The sequence below is a fragment of the Oreochromis niloticus genome, linkage group LG17 (genome assembly GCF_001858045.2).
Source record: "Oreochromis niloticus isolate F11D_XX linkage group LG17, O_niloticus_UMD_NMBU, whole genome shotgun sequence".
Classification (NCBI taxonomy): Eukaryota; Metazoa; Chordata; class Actinopteri; order Cichliformes; family Cichlidae; genus Oreochromis; species Oreochromis niloticus.
In genome coordinates, this window is record NC_031981.2 from 32,144,261 (window position 1) to 32,166,077 (window position 21,817).

At 39.7% G+C, this 21,817-nt stretch overlaps 1 protein-coding gene across 1 annotated transcript in view; it reads right to left on the reverse strand.

The window, feature by feature from the left end:
- Positions 1-21,817, reverse strand: part of lrrc7 (leucine rich repeat containing 7) — a 132,889-nt gene that overhangs the window by 95,260 nt on the left and 15,812 nt on the right. Inside the window, exon 2 of the mRNA XM_025899795.1 lies at positions 10,176-10,476. The gene's annotated coding sequence lies outside the window, so the exon portion shown is untranslated. The remainder of the gene's footprint in view (positions 1-10,175; positions 10,477-21,817) is intronic.

Below are 21,817 nucleotides of genomic sequence, written 5' to 3' on the forward strand. Positions count from 1 at the left end.
TGTTTAATGCGTACATCAAAAAACAGAGTCACATTAGCGCTGGATAGTTAGCTAGATGGACGATGAATTTCTGGATTTGTTTCTCCTCCTCGCACTTTATCTCACACTTTCTGCCTCTCACTCTCTCCATGCCTCCTCTCCTTCTCACTTGCGTCAGCATTCTGCTTGCTGATGAATATATGAATGAGATTAAAACAGTGAAACACACAGACACACACACACACACACACACACATAAATACATACTCTTTTCCCTCGCCAGCACATAGGTTCCTCCACACAGGGGCATAAGCATTTTACCATTTAGACAGTTTTTTTTGGTATGAGTCTCTTAAAGCCTCCATCGCTGTAGTTATTTTAGTTTACAATGACCTTAAACTGACAGCATTTATTTTAAGAAACGTGCCGAGCGAAAGCCATCTAATGATGAGGCAGCCTTCCACTCAGGAGACACAAGTGCTGCACTTTGATTTGTCACTTTAAATCAGCTCAGAGCAACTACAGCATCAAGTAAATGCTGCAGCTAACAAGCACTTTTTACAGTTTTTTTTTTTTTTTTTTTTTTTTTTTTTTTTACCTCAAGCGAGAATCTATCCTCCCCTGTTTATGATCAAGGTGGGGTGGTCTTGCTGCATGGAAAGCACACATTAGAGTTGTGTGTATCATAAACTGTGTTTGTCAGACCCAAGAGGTATAAGTGGCTCTTAACTCCAGGACTCAGAGGGACAGATGAAGGATTAGAAACAAAGCTGGGGGGGATGGATAGAAGTAACAGATGAAAGCTTCAGGAGAAGTTCCAAAAAAACAGAAAGAGTAGGGAACTGCTGCGAGGCAAAGATGGATGAAGTGCAGACCTTAAAGTTGGCCCACCCTTCCTTTTCGCATTGCTTGTCTTTCTTTTATTCCTCAGTCTTTCTCTCACTTCACCATAGGCTCTCTGTTTCTATGGCGACCATTCCTGCCATCGCAGAGGAAGGAAAGGATACCTGAGGATAGGAAGCGAAGACAGCTGAGGAGCAAACAAACAGATGAAGACGGATGGATGAATGCATTGATTTCTAGACTTTAGACTGTGATAATAATAATACAACAATAATGCGATGTGCTGACCAGATCAAAACAGGATAGCTGGAGATGAAAGGAAATGAGCACATTTGCTTTCTTTCGAGAGTTAAATGACAAGATAGACTCCAAGTCAGTCTAATAAATATCAGTAACAGTAGTTTAAAAGTGTCACAGGTCACCACTTCATGAGGTAACAGGGCGAATTTATTGGCCAGATGTAATGACAAGACTTTTATTTTATGACAATAAATTTCCTGTACTAAACTACAAATCTAAATAATTTAACAGCTCCCTATGTACCTATATATTCTTATGTAACCATGCAACAACTAAGGCAAGTGCTACACTGTGTCTACGCAAGAGGTTCCTTTGAGCCTCGCTTTTTTTAAAGTTGTTCTCACGCATGTCTAGTGGAACAGACACACTCCTACTTAAATCAATACAACTGTTTATCCGGTCTTTAAGTCTGACGTCCATTAGCCGCTTCCAGGTCCCAACTCCTCTTCAGGTACCAAAGTCAAATGAACACTGCAGCATCACTGACAGTTAAAAACTATCTAAATTCTTTCATCTTTCATAAAATGATCAGTGTCCTGGTCTACCAGGTGTAACAATTAAGTTTAACATCCAGACATCCATGAAAACAGAATTCGTGAAATTTAACAGAGTTAGAAGTTAGCAGAGTGTTAGCTCGCTAGTTTCCACCTAAACATAAAATAGCATGTTCTGACTGTGGGATTTCTGAAAAATTCAAACGTACAGCTCTGCTATCACTTCCAACATAAATGAAGACAGAAAACTAAACAGCAGTGACGTTTGTAGGGTTACTGAAGTTGGACTAGCTGGTATATAATGATGTGCTACGTGATCGATAGCAACACAGCTATGTTAGCATAACATAAACACAGTGAAGCTGGAGGACGAACGCTAACTTTTTCCGCTTGATAAAAGTTAACGTGAGGGTTCCCGATGGTCAGGGACAAATGTAATCGCATGGCAGGATGTTGAAAACGCACCAAACTCCAGTCAGGAGAACAACTGAGACAATCAACCCACAATACGAGGTTAGTATTTAATATACTGCTGCATGGGCGGCAGTATATTACATCGTAAGGTTTTAATAAATGAGCTTTAAAACATGCTGTTGATGAATAGTTGTAATAAAAACCGAGAGAGGCCGACAGTGATCGCTGCCTTTTCTAGGGGCTTGTTCAGATAAAATAGAACAAGACACAACGCATTAAATCATGTTAAAAACCCGGATAAAACCCATGACAAAATTATTTCGTCATAAATAACTTGGTTGTGGTTTTTAAACTTGGCCAGGTGAAACGTTACGGACAAGAAAGATAACCAAGGACTCCTTATCATCCTAACACTGATAAAGCAGCTGCTTACCATCATTTTTACTAAAAGAACAATGTTGGGGTCATATCAGAAACTGAATTGGCTCAACAGACACAAAGTGTGTGCTCCAATGCCACGAATGATAAACAGTACTGAGTGCAATTTTTGTTAATGCATCATAATTTGCTAATTTATGGTATACTGTAATTATTTGCAGAACCCTTAGCAATAGTTCCAGGAGTTCTGGGAACACTTCGAGAACAACTGGCCCAGCTTAATCTAAAAAATCTCAGAAAAAAGCGACAAAGTGGTTTGAAAAAGTGGTTTGAAAAATACCTGTGGAGATAAACGACCCTGTGTTGTTGAAATGCCGTTTAAAAAAAAGAGTCTGGACCGTCAGGAGACATGCACATTAAATTAGCTATCTTTATTTTATGGCTATTTTCTTTGACTTCTTGCAAACTGATGTTATAATAACTTAAGCAAACTAAGTGATTATGGTTGATATTCTACATTTTAAGTCACTGGCAGGACTCTATTTTTTTCTTCACTGATGCTCATAAAACTCTCTAAAAATGAATCTGGCCAAACTCCCAAATATATGTGGACCAAAAAAAGAAAAACTTCCAGTAGGGAGCTTTCCAAATGGCTCCAACTCCCCACACTTTAGCCAAAGAGGGAATTCCCGAAATGATCCATGTTTAGAAGGTAGCCGTGATTCCTTTTCACTCTCTCACTCTAATTTATATTCAAGGACATCTCTACAGCTGATTATTTATTCACCTGCATAGCTCTCTTCTGAGCCCAGCCCTGCAAGTGTTTTCTCATGTTACTCAGCAGCAACAATATGTTAATGTGATAATGCTCAGGCTAAGTGCATGATCACATTATCTTAATCATAGTGTGATAACAGTGGCTACGCCTTAAGCATGTTCTTGCCTCAGTCGAATCACGGCCATATGAGTTGTGCTGCTGTAAGTGTTGCCCTTTAACACACATGAACACCTGCAGTGTTTCATGTCACTATGCTGTGCAATTAACCTGTGTCGCTGTAAGGAAAGAGTGATATATCTATGCTCATATTACTTGGAGTGACGCATGCAAGCTAGTAAAGGCCGGCGACACTGCGTCACACACACAAACGTGCCTCATTCTCTCCACGTGATACACCGAACACATCCTGCCAATTTGGCAGTCTATTTAAGCTGCAATTTTTCCCATCTCACCCTCTGATGTGTCAGCGCTGCTGCGGCCCTGCATCGCTGCCAAGTGGCAACCTCAAGTGCTGAAAAATTAAGCCAGGCACCAGAAGTTGCAGTTCATATAACAGCCACTTGAGGGTGGCTCAAAAAATGTTTTGTTTTTTTCATATAGAATCACATATTAAAATGTGCGACTACGCAACAAAACCTAGTATGAAAAACACATTGCTCTCTTTAGGCAATTTCCCCCTTCGTACAACAGTTGTACGTTTTTTTGGATACTGGACGAGTGGATATCTCATGACCACATGTTTGAACCACTGAAAGGGGACATCTCCAAAGTACTGAGGGCTTTTGGAGTACTTTTTATGGAATGTGAGGTTCAGCCTATCCAAGAAGATTTTTGTATCTTAGTAGCCAAACATAGCTTAGAACAGGGGTGGGCAATCTCAGTCCACGAGGGCCGGTGTCCCTGCAGGTTTTAGATCTCACCTTGGGTCAACACACCTGAATCACATGATTAGTTCGTTACCAGGCCTCTGGAGAACTTCAGGACATGTTGAGGAGCTAATTTAGCCATTTAAATCAGCTGTGTTGGTTCGAGGACACATCTAAAACCTGCAGGGACACCGGCCCTCGTGGACTGAGATTGCCCACCCCTGGCTTAGAACTTAGAACGCCATCCTCTTTTCCAAATATGGCCACTTCTAACTCCAAAGAAAAAACTAAATCAATATAGTATATGGCACTAATAGAGCCATATACTGAAATGCAGAGCCCAAAACCAATGGGTGAAGTCATAGTTTATATATACAGTATTGCCTTCAACCCTCTAATCCAGGGGTGTCGAACTCCAGGCCTCGAGGGCCGGTGTCCTGCAGGTTTTAGATCTCACCCTGGGTCAACGGATGATCTGATATTGTCGTGTTGGTGTTGTTCCCAGATCATCATGAAAATGTTGTTCCAGGTTCAACATTGCAAGTGACCAATCACATTGTTGTGACATTATTCTTTTGCGTGCCAAGCCATTTGTGCATTTATGAAATTCCAATGTTGCAAGGACAATATCAGTTCTGCTTACCGTTTATTAAAGGGTTAGGGTTAGAGTCAGGGTCCGTTGATCGGTGGACAGAGGCGGTTTCTCGCAGCTTAAGTACGGTTTTTTGTTTTACGGCGGTTTTTCCCGAAGTCGCAAAAGTATGACGTCACAACATTCTGATTGGTCACTTGCAATGTTGATCCTGGAACAACATTTAGTATGATGATCTGGGAACAACACCAACACGACGATATCAGATCGTGCCTGGGTCAACACACCTGAATCAAATGATTAGTTCATTACCAGGCTTCTGGAAAACTTCAAAACATGTTGAGGAGGTAATTTAGCCATTTAAATCAGCTGTGTTGGATCAAGGGCAAATCTAAAACCTGCAGTTTGACACCTGTGCTCTAATCACTGCCAGTATCCACCTATAGCAGGGGTGGGCAGGTCCAGGCCTCGAAGGCCGGTGTCTTGCAGGTTTTAGATGTGTCCTTGATCCAACACAGCTGATTCAAATGGCTAAATGAGCTCCTCAACATGTCCTGAAGTTTCGTCTTGATGCATTCTCAATCATCCAGGAAAGTAAATCTCCAAAAGTTGAATCTGTTCATCTGGACGTAGCGTTTTGTGGGAGAAACGTTTCGTCACTCGTCCAAGTGACTTCTTCAGTCTCAGCTGACTGCAGGTTTCCCCAAACCTTATAAATGTATAAATGTACTGTTTATAAGGTTTGGGGAAACCTGCAGTCAGCTGAGACTGAAGAAGTCACTTGGACGAGTGACGAAACGTTTCTCCCACAAAACGCTACGTCCAGATGAACAGATTCAACTTTTGGAGATGTCCTGAAGTTCTCGAACTAATCATGTGATTCAGGTGTGTTGACCCAGGGTGATATCTAAAACCTGCAGGACACCGGCCCTCGAGGCCTGGACTTGCCCACCCCTGACCTATAAGTTCTGTTTGGATATCCACTGTATGTATATGTGCTTTTGGAGCTTTGATGCAAAATTATGCTGCTGCAATAAATCAATCGATTCAAATGTGAGCTTCCTGAAATGTTTAAATGAATTTATTCTAAATTAAACAGCCCTTTAGCATCACACACTGCAAAAAATCTATTAAGGATAGCTATCATAATGATGAGTAACCTCTCATACTCGCATCTTTATGAGCTTTAAAATAATGAAGCAAATCATGACTTGTCTTTTCAGAGCAGCTCATCTGTTGGCACACACAAGCCCATGCACAGTATTTTTTTTTGTTGCTATATTCGAAGCACAGTCAGTCATGAATCGCGCTATCACATCAAATTATTTTGTGCCTCTGCAGCAGATTGAGGGCGATTTGCCGATTGTTACATTACAGCTTGATTGACGTTGCATTCAGCAACACTCCTTCTGTCTCGGAGAAACTCTAAATTGCTTTCTTAAGTGGGATCAAGAAAGGATTTTCTCATTCGGATATTCCTGTAATGTGGCCCCAGGAGTGAGTCACGCAGGAGTTGTTCACAAAAGCCATTAACTCAGTTCAGTTCAGCTCAGCCTGAAGATTCAGTCTCACGGGATTCATTTGCAACTGCTTCAATAACTGTGGACTTGCCCAACTGTTCTCTGTTGCGCTACCATCCAAATTATGGCATGTGTTGCAAATAAAGGGAGCCATTTCAAATCACAGATTAGAAAAATACAAACAGAAGTGCTGCTAAGATCATTTTGCATGCACACATCTTCATATCAAACCCAGAAACAGTCTCATCTAAATTATTAAAATTTTTGCATGTGTATCATGGTACACAAAGTACACCCTTCTCTCTGTATTAATTACAGCTCAGTCATGTCAGTGAGTCCCCCACTGAGTCTGTTGGGGACTCGGCAAGAAAAAACGTAGTTCTCAAGGGATAACACAGGAGTGTGTTTGTGTACACTTTTGAAACCCCCCCCCCAAAAAAACCCAGCCATGATGCAGTTAATTATATCATAGCCTGCAGCTGTAGCAGGCTGGTTAAAGCACAGTTGATATAAAGGTTATTTACACACCTTTAATCGCACTCCTCTCTGCAGGATTTCGCTTCTTGACTTTGACAAGTATGTTTTTTGAATGTTATTTGACTGATGACTCAAACATTTCTTGAGAATCACTAAATGTTGGAAAATCCTTTTGAGAGTGAAATAAGCTAAAAAGAGAAGGTTTTCTGTAGCAACTACTTCTCTCAGTTAAGCTTATTGAATTTAGGGGGATGACGCCCTTTGAGGAAGCACCTGGCAACACTGGGAAGGAAAAATTCCCTTTTAACAGGAAGAAACCTCCAGCCGGGAGGAGATAGAGAACGAATGAGATGTGGTTACTACACCACCTCAGTGACTCCAAGACTATCAAGGTAGCAGGGAATAACTAATAAAGTTCAAACCAAGAAATATATTTGAGTTTGCATGAAAAAATGCCTTCAGACGGTCAAGAGATTGCCTTCATGGGCATTGCCATCAAGTCATATGTGGATTTAACATGTATGCACAATTATATCTCAGAGCTCAGACGGCATTTGTAATGACTATCATGTAGCTCTAAATACAACACATATAGTCATTGTTAAAGGAAAGTATGCATTCTTTAAATTCTAAGAATTTATGCAGCAGGACATAATCTAATCTGGTCCTTAGTGGGTCTTAAAATTAGGTAAATGAAACCTTGGCTGAACTACCAATCCTGCCATATTACACTATGCCATTATGTATTGAATAAAAAACAAACAAAACATTGCACTAGTGCGTATGAAAAGTAAGTACAGCCTTACTGTTCCATGGGAAGGTGATGATAATCAAAAGGACTTGATTAATTGATCAGCAGCAAATGTGAGCAGCTCTATAAAAATAAGTTACGGCAGTTTGCTTTTCTGGAGCATTGAGTGTGTGTTTAACACATTTCCAAGGAGGAAAGACATAAGCAATTAATGCAATTGTTGGTTACTGATATTCCCAGAAATTCACACCTAACCATGGAATGGTCAGAGAACCTGAAAAAACCCCAAACTACATCTGAGACTTTACAGGGCTCATTCAGCATGTTAAAAGTTAACAGTCATGATGGTACTATTATAAAAGCGCTGAACAGGTATGGCTTGTTTGGAAGCTTTGCCCGGAGAAAGCATCTTCTCTTGCAAAGTTGCATCAGAACAAACCACAAATACTTCTGGAACAAGGCATTTTGGAAAGACAGAAACAAAGTTTGGCGATGAAAACCAAACACAGCATATCAGCACAAACATTTAATACCAACTGTCACGGTGGTGATGATTTAGGCTTATTTTGCAGCCACAGGTTCTGGGCACCTTGCAGTCACTGAGTTGACCATGAACTCATCTTTATACCAAAGTACTCTCGAGTCAGATATGAGGCCAGCTAAAGCTTGGCCAAACTTGGATCATAAAACAGGACAATGATCCCAAGCACAGCAGCATATCTAAAACAGAATGGCTGAAAAAACAAAAGAACTTAGGTGATACAACGGTCCAGTCAAAGCCCAGACCTCAACCTGATTGAAGTATTGTGGAAAGCTGTGCACAAATGACTGCCCCCCTTTGCTTTTGTGTTAATTTTTCTGTTACATTTAGCATGTTTAACTCTTGCCTGACACTCACTGCCCTGTCCACTCCCCCATTATAGTCAATTTTTTTTTTTTTTTTTTTTGTAAAGGGCTATGTTGCCATTTTGAGAAGTAAAATCAATCTGTGTCATTTGAAGAGTGAGACGCGAAGACTGATGCCACTCAATCAATGCATGAAGCTGCTGAAACTTTGGTAAGCCTGATATAGCTGGTGAAACATTAATCTGACTTAAGCACACATTCTTGTATTTGGCTTCTGTCCACCAACAAATTGTAAAAGTTCCAGAAACTCCAAACTGACCTTTTTACATTTCTCTTTGTGTGCAGATTAAACATGTGGCTGACATCTCCAAAACTGCAATGAGCACCTAGATCAGGGTTGATAGATGGGTCTGAGATGCCATCTAGTGATTCTGATAGGACCACCCCAGTAAAACTACACCCTCCATTTCTTGATTCAGTGAACAGGGATTAGTGGGCAGGGTTCCCATGGCAACAGCAGATAGAGAGAAAATACAGGGAGAGGGAGTGACAGAGACAAGAAGAAGAAGAAGAGAAAGGAAAGTCACAGGGAGAAAAACACAATGAAACTTCAACTTTAGGTTGGCCCTTGTACACCCACACAAACACCCACTGAGAAATACACACACACACAGAATCAAGGGGGGTATCATGATACAAAGGTCACATTTTAATGGTTTACTCTGTTTTTAATATGTTGTTGGGAGTCAGGAATCCATTAAGCTGCACCAATCCCAATTGTTTAACTGAGGCTTATTTAGCTATCTAAGCAGTTGACTGAAAGGTCTGTTCATCAGATGTGTAACATAATCCAGATATTTTGTTCGTCATTAAATGGCAGCTGTCGTGTCATTGAAATGAACGTCGAAATTTGGAGAATCATGAACTCTTTATGTTTTAGTGTAAACCTACTAAGGGTTACGTGCAAAACATATATGTCACCTATTGTGTTGTTTCTTAATAACAGCAACAACAGCTAAAAAAAAGTATACTTTACAACTTTAAGTGCACTCATTAGTTTTATTGTGTTTAATTGTTCCTTAAATGAATACAGTTTTTGCAGTTTTGCTTTAACTGCTCAGGGATTACAGCTATTTTTGCCCAAGTCCCCCATTTTTAAATTTAGACAAAGTTATTGGACGTAATTTTAAATATAGGAATTATTTTTGATACAAGAAGTCTAGAAGCCATGGACATCACCAAATGCTGTTGCCTCCCTGTAGATGCTCTGCTAGGCCTTCACTGCAGCCACCTTCATTTGCTGCTTCTTTGTGGGTCTTTCTGCATTTAGTTTTATCTTCAGTAACCGGAAAGTGTTTTATCTCATTTCTTTGCCTTCAGAAACTTGGGTTGAATCTGAGCTAAGGGTACAGGGTGGCCTGTTTCCACTGGCAGGCTGTGTCATAACATTGCCTCCATGAAATTTGGCAGATGATCTGGTATGCTTCAGATCATGTTTCTTCCCTTCTCTGTACTTTTCTCTTCCCATCTTTCTGGTACAAACTTTATCTCTGTTTCATTAGTCTAGAGATTTTTGAGAAGCTGGGCAGCCTGCTTTAGATGTTTTCTGGCGAAGTGTAATCTGGCCTTCATGTTCTTGAGTGTAACCAGAGGTTTGCACCTTCCTGTAAACCCTCTGAATGTATATTCATGAAGGCATTCTTGATTATAGACCTTAACAATGATATGCCTCCAACTTGACTTGGTTGGAAGTCGCTGTACATCATGGTCTTTGTTTAAAAGTTCTGATGACAATACAATAGCTCATGTGACAAAACAAATGTCATCCACCGGCTGCTTCTCTTTTAGAGTTGCCTAAGCAACCTGTGTGCTCCTCCTCTCCAACCAATCAAGGACAAAGATGAAAAGCTGCTGCACTGACAAATGCAATTACCAACCTGTACTGTGGGCTAATGATGTTTCAGGTGCCGCTGCAAGAGGTGTTGGTCTGTCTATCAGTCACCCTGGATATTAGTGGTGGGTGGAGCTTATATCCCCGGGTGACGGCCTGTGGTTGGTCAGCTTCATCTCTGCCTCCTTATAACTCCACCCAGTGGGTCTCCACAAGGCTTTACGGGTACCACACTCTGCTGAACATGTTTGTGTTTGTCATTCTGTTGAGCTGTTTCTCGGTTTTTGTTAAGCTCCCCGTCTGTCTGTCAAAGCTGATTCTTCTTGTGTCGTCTTCATACAGTTTTCCTATGTGAACAGAAAAAAAGAAAATGGTTTTTGAAGTGAAGTAGCTAATTTTTCACTAAGACATACCTCTACACCTGCCAAACGCAACCTCCGGGGGCAGTGTTGGGAAACAATTTTAGTGTCATGGTCATATCGTTCCACTACAGCTCATATTGGCGCATAAAGCACTGAGGATCCCTTATTCTGAGCCACACAAACACAAATTATCAGAGGACCAACAGGAAATCAGCTAGCTTATTGAACAGAAGTCTATAATATACATGCTCTCCATAGACCACAGCAATGCTCATGCTCTATGGGCACAAAAATAAGAGGATGCTGGCTGAAACATGACAGTCATGCTCTAATTAATTCAAAAAGTTTGGAGAATCAACAAATACAAATGTTATTTTTTAAAGCTGAACTTTTGCTAATTTCCCCTTCAGTGTCATCATCTCATGCATTTCAGGATCACCTTGAGCTGCTATTTTTATATCGCTCCCTAGAAATAATGTTAGGACCTCTTGGATCTTTTTTTAAATGACAAGGCTTTCATGCGAGAATCTGATCACTGGATATGACCAGGAGTTTCCAGCAGATTTCAGTCCAAGAGTCCACAGTTGGACCCTCAAAGTCAAAGATGACAGTGGCCACATTTAAACCAGGACGCCTCATAGTACCAAATTATCAAGCCTGCGCCAGCGTGCGCTGTAGAGAGAATGAATCAAGCAGGGATGGACATGTATACCACAACACAATGTTTTAAATTAGTGATAAAAATTGCAGATTTATCGCCCACATTCTTAGAAGTTTTTGAAAAAGTGTTTAAAAAATGTCAGACCAAGGCACACAAAAGCAGCTGAAGCCATTATCTTGGCTTTAATTAGCAAAAATGACAAAAATAATTACTGTTGTTAGCTTATTTTATCAGCATTTAAAAGTATATACACTATCTTTACATGACACATCATTCATATACTGTGTTCTTATGTTTTAAATAACAATTTGTTTGTATAACAAGCTGCTAATATTTGCCTATTTAGTAATCTCATTTGTCATACTCAAGTCCTGAAAGTGGATTAAAAACAAAAAATGAAGAAAAAACCCAACAATGATAAAGTAAAACTGTTTCCTTTCCACATTGCAACCTTCCCTGTATTACACGGAGACTTCTATATGTGTATGAAAAATGCCACAATTACAATAAAAAACACAACTAATGTATTATATTCAATAAAATAAAATACTGATATAAAAAAAATTACAATTTTAATATCATACATTATTTTAAAACCCCCTGAATGACACAGATCTATGGTACGCTTTGTGTTTGCTCTAACTCAAAATGCTATTTCAGTTGTCACTTAAAAAAACATAGTGGATCTTTTATCTCCATTAACACAATCATTTAGGCTGCGCATAAATTCTCAATGTGACAATGCTGGGATGGTGTTTTGTCAGATCTCTGGTATAACAAAGTGAGTGTTGTGGCACTGATGGAAGACAACAGCAGTCTTTGGTAAAGACTGAAATGAAGGGTTATAAATACTGATGTTTTTTTCTGCTCCTGTAGCTTTTGATTTCTTTCATGAGCCTTCTGTTTGCATACTTCTTAGGATATAATATTTTTTTCTGTTATTGAGCATACAGACCCTGATTATCCAGCCACAATACATGTAAACATAGTTTATCTAAATGCTATGAATGTAATTGTGGTCCAAGTTGCCATATCATCTGTTTTTCAGGCTTTATATTATGCTATTAGACCATGGGGGGCTCTTCTTTCCATCGCCAGCTTTATATAAAAATTGCAAATGTCAGTTAAGTTCAACTTTGAGCCAAATTGTACAATGTGCCTCTGATTTTCTGTGCTGTTGTTACTTAAATTAATATATTTAAATAGTTCATGAGTTCATGGAGTCTACTGCTCCACACAAACAAACATATTTTGAAGACTCTTTCTTGCTATATTTTAAAAATGTATCACATGAAGGATACATTAAATCCATAATGCAAAACTATTAATGAAGATTATAGTGGGGGAAATAATTATTTGATTCTTTGCTTAATTTGTAGGTTGGCTAACTTACGAAGAAATGAAGAGTCTCTGATTTTTATGATAGTTTCATTTTCATGGAGAGAGAGAGAAAATCACCAATCTAGTTATCACTAGATTGGTGTGTCATTGAATGAAATAAGTATTTTATCCCCAAGCAAAACATGACTTAGAACTTGGTGGAGAAACCCTTGTTGGTAAGCACATGGTAAAGCTGCTTGTTGTTGGTGGTCACTGGGTTTGAACTCATCTCAGGAGCCATTTTTGGCCCAAATCCTTTGGGTTTCTTGGCTGCTGCTTGGCAACTTGAAGCTTTAGCTTCCTCCACAGATTTTCTATAGTACTGATGTCTGATGACTGGCTAGGCCACTCCATGACCTTAATGTGCTTCTTCTCTAGCCACTCATTTGGTGGCTTGATTGTATGTCTTGGGACACTGTCATGGTGGAAGATCCATCCACGACCCATGTTCAGGCTGAGGGAAGGAGGTGCTCTACCAAGATTTTATGGTACATGACCCCAGCCACTGGCCCCTCAATATGGTACAAACTTGTATATCACTCTTCCTTTTTTAAACTCCATTTTCACAATTGAACTGTTATTATTGCTAAGCAAAGTAAAATTTAAATTTCCATTGGTAGTGAAGTACATTTAACCAATGAGAGAGCAGCAACAGAGGCAGCCTGTCTGTGTGTCAATTTGTCTGTCCAAGCAATGCAAATGACATCCAATAATGGGGATGCTTGTTACCATGGAAATAAAGTATGAGTCATTGTGAGGTCTGTTATGGAGACAAAGGCTGTGTCGAACGTATGATTATAATTAGAGACAGAGTAGGTTAGCTCAGATACCAGCACATACAAACACAGCTGTACTGTATATTGACAGAAATGTAGTGTACCATCTAGAGACAGTGCAGTCTCACTGTAGAATTCTCCTCTCTTTTTCAATCATCTTCAATAAAATCTCCAAATACAAGCAGTTCTGCAGGGTTATCTTGCATTTGGTGTACTTCCCCTTGCCAAGAATCTCTCTTATCAGACATTTTTGGTTGTTGTTTCTGTACTGTGACTACTGTGGCTGTACTGTCTAAAGCAGGGGTGGGCAACTCCAGGCCTCGAGGGCCGGTGTCCTGCAGGTTTTAGATGTGTCCTTGAACCAACACAGCTGATTTAAATGGCTAAATTAGCTCCTCAACATGTCCTGAAGTTCTCCAGAGGCCTGGTAACAAACCTTCATGTGATTCAGGGGTGTTGACCGAAGGTGATATCTAAAGCCTGCAGGCCCTCGAGGCCTGGAATTGCCCACCCCTGGTCTAAAGCATGCTGATGTTTGAGAGCTTCAATTATCAACTAAACATTTTAAATTACTGGTGAAACTTTTCACTTTATTCTACGGATTATTTTCTCCTTCTCTGGAACTTTTTGGGAATCTTGTGTGATAGGTATAACAGACATACAATATCAGCATTTCAATTTAGCCAAGTTCAGGTACCAAAGTAGTCGTTCAAGAAGTTCCACTGTCTGTACATTAAGATGGCTTCAGATGTTTAAAGCAACAAAACTAAAGGTTTCCTCAGGACACTGGTCATGGGCAATAATAAAGCATGAATAGCCATGTACAAACTTTTAAATCCATAAAAAATAAATAAATAAATCAACTTTTGACATGAATCACACAGATATCTCCTTGCTGCTGAAAAACACAAATCACATCAAATGAATGCGCATGAAGTCTTGAGCCACCCTCATTTTGGTAGGAAAATCAGAAATATATGCAGTGATTTACTGAAATGTGCAAACATATAAGGAAATACCAGCTATAAAACAAGTCAACAAGTCAATATTAGGTATGACTATCTTTATTGTTCAACAAAGCTTGAACTCTCTTAGGCAAGCTTTATTGTAATGTCTCTAAATAGTTTTCAGAAACAGTTCTCCAGGATTCTTTAAGGACATTCAAAGCTCTTCTTTGGATGTTAGATTCCTTTTTGTTCCATTTTATCTTTGCTTTTTTTTTTGGTCATCTGCTGTAGATTGCTGTAGTTTTTGAGGCCCACCACATCTTCTTTTGACCATCATCAGCTTCCTCAGATTTGTTTTTGTATGCACTGCATACTGTGCTGAGATATGCCAAATATTGGTTTAAGAGGCTATATATGCAAAAAAAAACATCTTTTAAGATTTCCAACTATCCGGTCTTTAAGTCTGATGTCATTTGCCGTTTCCGGGTCCAATATCTGCTTCAGGTCCAAAAGTCAAATGAACACTGCAGCATCACTGAGAGTTAAAAACTGTCTAAATTCTTTCATCTTTAATCAAATGATCAGTCTCACTGCTCTACCAAGTGTAACAATTAAGTTTAACAACCAGGCATCCATGAAAACAGAATTTATGAAATTTAACAGCGTTAGTTAGCAAGTTAGCAGGAAGTTAGCTCGCTAGGTTCCACCTAAACATAATACAAAATGTTGTGACTGAGGGATTTCTGAAAAACTAAAACGTACAGCTCTGCTATCACTTCCAACATAAATGAAAACAGAAAACTAAACAGCAGTGACGTTTGTAGGGTTACTGAAGTTGGACTAGCTGGTATATAATGATGTGCTACGCGATGTGCTAGCAACACACCTTTGTTAGCATAATATAAACACACCCACTGGAGGGTGAACGCTATCTTTTTTCCACTCGATAAAAGTTAATGTGAGGGTTCCCGATGATTAGGGACAAATGCAATCTCATGGCAGGATGCTGTAAACGCACCAAACTTCAGTCAGGAGAACAACTGAGATAATCCATCCACAATACGAGGTTAGTCATTAATATACTGCTGCATGGGCTGGGCTGTAGTTACATCGTAAGGTTTTAAGAACTGAGCTTTAAAATGAATAGTGGTAATAAAAAACCAGAGAGGCCGACAGTGATCACTGCTTTTTTTTAGGGGTTTGTTCAGATTAAATAGAACAAGATACTAAGCATTAAAACATGTTAAAAGCACAACAGCCTTAATAAATGCAGAGTAGTTTGGATCCAGAAGCAGGGTTCATGTGTCATCACTTAAAGACTTGATAACATTAAGACTTGATTGGATTTCGAGTATACAGATCAGCCTCAACTCAAGCCTTCTTTTGGCATTTATCTAAAAGTAATGTATCACCTACAATAATGTAAACGAAGCACACACTGACATCTACTTTCCCCGACAGCATTTGCTTGACCCTGTTGGACAATATGCCCTCCGACAGCACAAAAACTTCTCAGTAATGGCTCGAGGTACAAGTCTCCAACTTTCAAATCCTAATCTAATGATGTATCTACAGGATTCTTGTATGAATTATGAACTTTTTTATGAATTAGTTGTCCATTTTTAATATGTTTTTTGGACAACAGATGGAAATTAGCCTTTGGCTATAATCTGATATGTTTACATTCATGTAATTTCTTTTGTTTTTTACATGTATGTTCATTAACATGCACTGTCCCAAATAAGTAAATTCTCATCTCAGGGAGGGTAAATGACAACCTCAGATGTCAAATGTCCATGGTCAGAGCTGTTTTGGAGCTATTATAGCAGTCTACTCAATATTTTATTATTGATTTTATCAGTCACACATTATCGGCATTCTTCATTGCGTGACTGATCAGTGTGTGATCAGTATAGTGTTGTTTTGTTTCATTTATATTACCGTGTTTATTAATGCATACTAGAAGTTCAACAGCATCACATGAGTTTAAGAACTTAGAGTTAGTTTAAAGTTCAAAGAAAGTGCACCCTGCTTTAAAATTAGAAGTGTCGTCTGCATCGAAACGCAACAAAAGTAGAAGGCAACACCTCTTACAGGTTGCATCAGATACTTTTGACTTGCAAAGAGAGTAATGCAAAATTGCATCAGCTGGTACTTTAAGCGATACATGGTCAAACAGAAAGAGCTGTGGTTATTCTGTGGCACTCTGAGTGATTTTTTTATGTTGTTTTGTGATGAATTCAGGGGCTTGTGATAACATTTCAAGCATATATATCATGCTTGCTGAAACAGTTGCAGAAGGCTTGCAAGTCCTCTACATGCAACATCTTGACAATGTTGCATGTAGAGGACTTGCAACTTTAAAAAACTTTTTAAAAAAAAAAACCCTTTTAATTATTAATAAATATCATTTTTTATTTCTGCTGGTGGTATTAGGCATTAATGTAACCATTGCGAAAAAGGAGTAGAAATGTGAAATTCTCAGATCATTCGTCTTTCCTTGAGCAGTCTCCTTTTGAATGTACCACTTGTGTCAAGAATAAGCATGTTAAGGGTTGTAGCAGTTTTTAATGCTGGGATTTCAGGTTGGATATCAATGCAATCAATCAATTTTTGTGTTTTCTGGCATTCTTTTATGCCACTTTCATGTTGCAACAGGCATGGGCTAGCCCTTGTCTTGTCTTAATTTTTTTTTTTTTTAAACTTTTTTAAATTGCCTTTTATTCCACAGTGATATCCATTCAGCCCATTCTTAGTGCAAGGAGTATACGATTGCTTTCCAACTGTGTCTTACAATGCCGACTTTACATTAAGGAGGCTTTGATATAAATAATGTTTTGTGATGTCAAAAAATCTCACAATGAAAGCCATCCATCTCCTAAACGACTTATCCCATTCAGGGTCATGTGGAAAATGGAGCCTATCTCAGCTGACATTGGGCTGAGAGGTGAGGAACACTCTGGACTGGGTGCCAGCCAACTGCAGGGCTAACACAAAGAGACAGACGATCACTGACACTCACATAGAAACCCATGCCCAATTTAGAAACAACCTCATGAGCATGTCCTTAGTATGTGGCGGGTAGCTGGAGAGAACCCATAAACACAGATAGAAGATGCAAAATCCACATAGACCAGCTGGTCAGTTTGAACCTTTTGATATTAAATAAGCAATTAATAACATGGATGGTTACATGGAAATGCTATAAAAATGAAGTACAGACATGTGTTGACACAGTTGACAACAGGTTCAATTGCAAGTGGCTCATTAGTAACTGATTTCCCGAACAAACCACAAGCTTTGCCTGGCTATCAAACAAAACAAAGAATGTACAGCTGGCTCCAGTGGGCCAAGCTTCTTTGGATGAGAACTTTAATTCAGCAGTCTATGACAACATTTGCAAAACTGTCATCAACCTCTCTGGAGTGGAGATTTTACACTGAACAAATGGGTTCACAGACAAAAAAATGGAAGGAAACTATTCAGTAGTTTTCACCATCAGTACTGAAAAGCTCATACAGTCTTTTTCTTTCCAGTGCTGACTCCCCTGCCCACCCACAGTCTGTTGGCTGCTTCACCCTGTTCTTATCTGTGGAATGAAAAAAAAGAAAACAAATCCATTGCCTCCTGTTGGACGAAGACCTGTAGTTTTCCAAGGATTTGTGTAACGATTGTTGGTGGTGAAAATGGGTTGCCTTTAAAAGAAGGAAAATGTTCAGCGTCATATGTTCAGACGCAAAGTACAACTTGCATTAACGTTTTTATCTCTACTTTTACTTGTACTGTCTTTTAAAAAGAAAAAAAATACAAGTGCCAGGGAACCAAATAAGCGAGTGTTTACTGTCTGTCTCAACTCTGCTTTGAACCTGTTCTGTTTGTCCTGCCCTTTTCTCTTACGCCCTCCTTCTCTCTCTCTCTCTCCCTCTATCCCGTCCAGCCTGGCAAACAAGAGTGAGAGCGAAGGGTGAATTAATAAAGGAGGGAAAGTGGAGCATAACTCCCCGAGGTCGGTCTTTTCTGGGACGCTCACACAGAGAAAGGGACCCACGCGCACAAATGACAACACGATCTACATAAAGACCCTGACACACATAAATGTGAGGCCTGTGTGGCTTTAGTGTGCTGATAAAATGAGACGAGGAGACACAGAGGGGCAACAATCCTTACATGCTATCATCTGCATGCATGTGGGAGGTGGGGGAAGAGGTGGAGTGAAGAAAGGAGGAGACATGAGGAAGACAAAGGGAGGAGGAAGAGGGTGGGCAAAGAAGCACGTGAGGAGGGATGCATGGAGAGTTTTGCCCGAGGCGGTGAAACTCACAATGTTCCCATATTCCCTGTGATTCCTCCACTCTCACATCTTTCCTTCCCGTTTCTTCCATGCTGCTCGTTTTATTTTTTACATATTTGTGTTTTCATTTCCTTTCATGTCCCATTTCTTCTTCTCCTGTTCACTTTTCTCTCCCCTCATCACTTTGTCTTTTCCTTTCATGTCTTTATTTCCTGAAACTTCTCCTCTGCATGTGCCTTTCCTCCTTTCCTTCTCTCACCTCACCTGCCATTTCTTTTCCTTTCGTTCCATTTCCTTTCCTCACTTCTCCCCCTCACTTTCTTCTTCTTTCTTCTAGTCTTCTTTCATCTCTCCTTTTGTTCTGCTCTCATCCCATTATTTTTTTGTTTGACTTCCTTGTGGCACCTCCTGTCTCCTTAACTACCTTTCCTCTTCATCTTCACCCTTTTCCTTTCACCCTTTTACTTCTTTTCTTTGCTGTTTTTTCACATCACCCTCAGTTGTACCTTTCATCTCTGAAGTTGAACCTGGTATCTTTCATTGTCTTTTCACCTTCTGGCATTACTGACCGTCTAATACACACACACATACGTGTAACTCTCTTGGTTCATCTGCAAATATACAGTAAACAATGTGACAAGTTGCTTTATAGCTGGGGAGGGGAGTATTGTTTATCAATGGCCTACAACAATAAAAGCTGTTAACAATTAAGCCTCTTTTAGCCAGAGAAAAAAGTCCCTGAAGACTTTCATTGCAATTCAAAGTGTTATAGTGGGCACAGTCAAACACTGGGGACCAAGCCAGCAAGACTTCAACTACTCTCTGGATTTCCAAACAGTTTTGCCAACCCCCCCCCCCCCTTTTTCCCCCCTTTCTCCCTTTTCCATCTTTCCTCTCTCTCAGGCCATCACTTTGTTTTCTTCTGTTGTTTTTTTCAAGCAATATGTTAATTAAAACAAAGACAGAAAACGGACGAATGAATGAAATTAACTGACTGAACAGAGGGGCGAAGCGCAATTTGTAAATGTACGGATGATTAAATGTTTACGACAGGATTATTTAAGGCGCAAAGTTAACCATGTTTTCTTTTGTTTCTGAATGCTGTGCTACCAGGAAGTGACAGGTGGGATTTTTTCCCCTTTAATAAGCTCCTGCTAAACGTTGATATATGTCGACACATGCTAATGGTGGTGAAGGCAAATAAAGTTGAATAACAGAATCATCACTCCACTTTAATTAGGCAAAACATCTTTCCTGTCTAAGTTTCATTTTTTCCACTCTAAAAATCACTGGGAACCAAAAGCGTGCCCAAACTCGTTTCATTAGTCACAGAAATTACTTTAAAAACACCCATCTGAAAACAGAGATCAGCAACCCTCATCATCATCGCAAATACAACAGATCAAGGCCATTTTAGGAAGGAAATAGAGACAGATTTTAAAGATAAGACTCAGAGTGAGTCTTTATTAAGATGCACAGAAACAAGCAAAACATGCAGTAAATTATGAAAAGCCATCAGGTGATAATACACCTCAGTGAACACAGCAACAAACAGCAGTCAGCATTTATGACTAAAACGTGCCTCGATCCTTGAGCTACCAGGAAATATCTGAAATGCCTCAACTAAGAGGCATCCATTCCTACTTTACACACCTATGGCTGCCTGTGTCTGGTGGCAGGAACTTATATTGTTTGATAAACCGAGAGTATTACCATAACGATATCACGGGCAAAGCGCGTAATAGACACGCCGTGTGCATTTCACATTTGCCTCTCCAAAGCATCAAAATGGACACGCATGCAGAGGTTGCAGTACCAGCTGGGGGAGATAACATATTTAAAGCAAAGAAATTTGTAGTGACCAAGGAAGGCCTGAAGTACATTCTGGGGTCCTTCTATGCAAGCAGCGATTAAGCTAGGTGGCTAACATGTATTTACATGTAAATGTGTTAATAATGTCTCTTGAAACACTTTCCTGTGATTATTTTCATGTCACTTGAAATAAAATATCTCCCCCTGCTGTTACTGCAACTCCTGCATGCGTGTCCATATCATGCTTTGGGGAGGCAAAGTGTGAAATGGACACAGTGGACGTACTGTGTGTTACATGTTTTGCGTGATACTGCGTTGTCTTGAGACTGTCCATGGAGGACCCTCATCTTCAGTATTCTTGTACAGACCTAGCCAGCGGTGCCAAGTGTGAAATACCCTGTGCATACCCTTTAATTCATATTTTTAAACAGGGGAACAAACAATCCAGCCTGCCAAATCAGAGGTGCAGTCAGCAACTGCAGCACCAACAGCACTGCTTCCCCGCTGTATACAGTGTGAGCATTAGCCACTCCCCTTCCTCAGTTTTCTTGAGTGTTTGCCAAAATCTCTTTGAGGCTGATCCAAAGCCTCGTTTTACAGGCTCACCAAACTCCTACTATACTCAGGTTTTTTGTTCAACATTTGCCAAATCCTTGGCTTGCTAGTACATGTCAGCTGCCTTAAGAGTCCCACAAGCTAAATAAGAAAATATTCCTTGTTAGCTTGACAGCTCACTTTACCGTCATTTTTTACCACCTGGTGTGGAAACTGCTGTTGAAGATCTCCAGGACTCTGCCAGACGCTCTAACTACCGCTCAAACTCACTGTAGCTTTGGGTGTGCCAGGCCTCTCTGGGATTCTCCCCAGCCATCCGATCCAACTCAACACCAGGTAGTGATCAGCTGACAGTTCGGCTCTCCTTGTACCCGAGTATCCAAAGAAATGGTCAGAAAATTAGCCCTTTATAATATAAGTTTGTATGTAGAAATCAGCTTTTAACAATCAACTTTGATTTATGAGCCAACCTTGTTCTTTTCTTTATGACTTGTATTCAAGCATTTGGTCAGAATAACTGTATTGTACAGCAGTTCTAAGATTAATCATCTTGCATTGTCCATTACACACTAATTACCAAAAACGCTGGTGTCCATATAAAAAAAAAGAGCCTAAACAGTTTTAACAGTTTTAGTTGCTTGTTTTTTGACCTGTTAACACCCTCACTGCTTCCAACGCTAGTGAATTATGACTACTTGTACAAACATCTTCAGTAATCTGTTTTTTTTGAACAACCTTGTCAGCTTAACAAGGTTTGCAAATTAGATTTTCACAATCATACTTTTAACAAATGAGGCCCAGTCTTGCGTACCATGTAATCTTGTGTAGTTACCTCTATTTAAAAAAAATAACTAGGAATTAGAAAGTAGCAGACTTTGTTTTTAGGAAGTTCCCAGTCATGAAA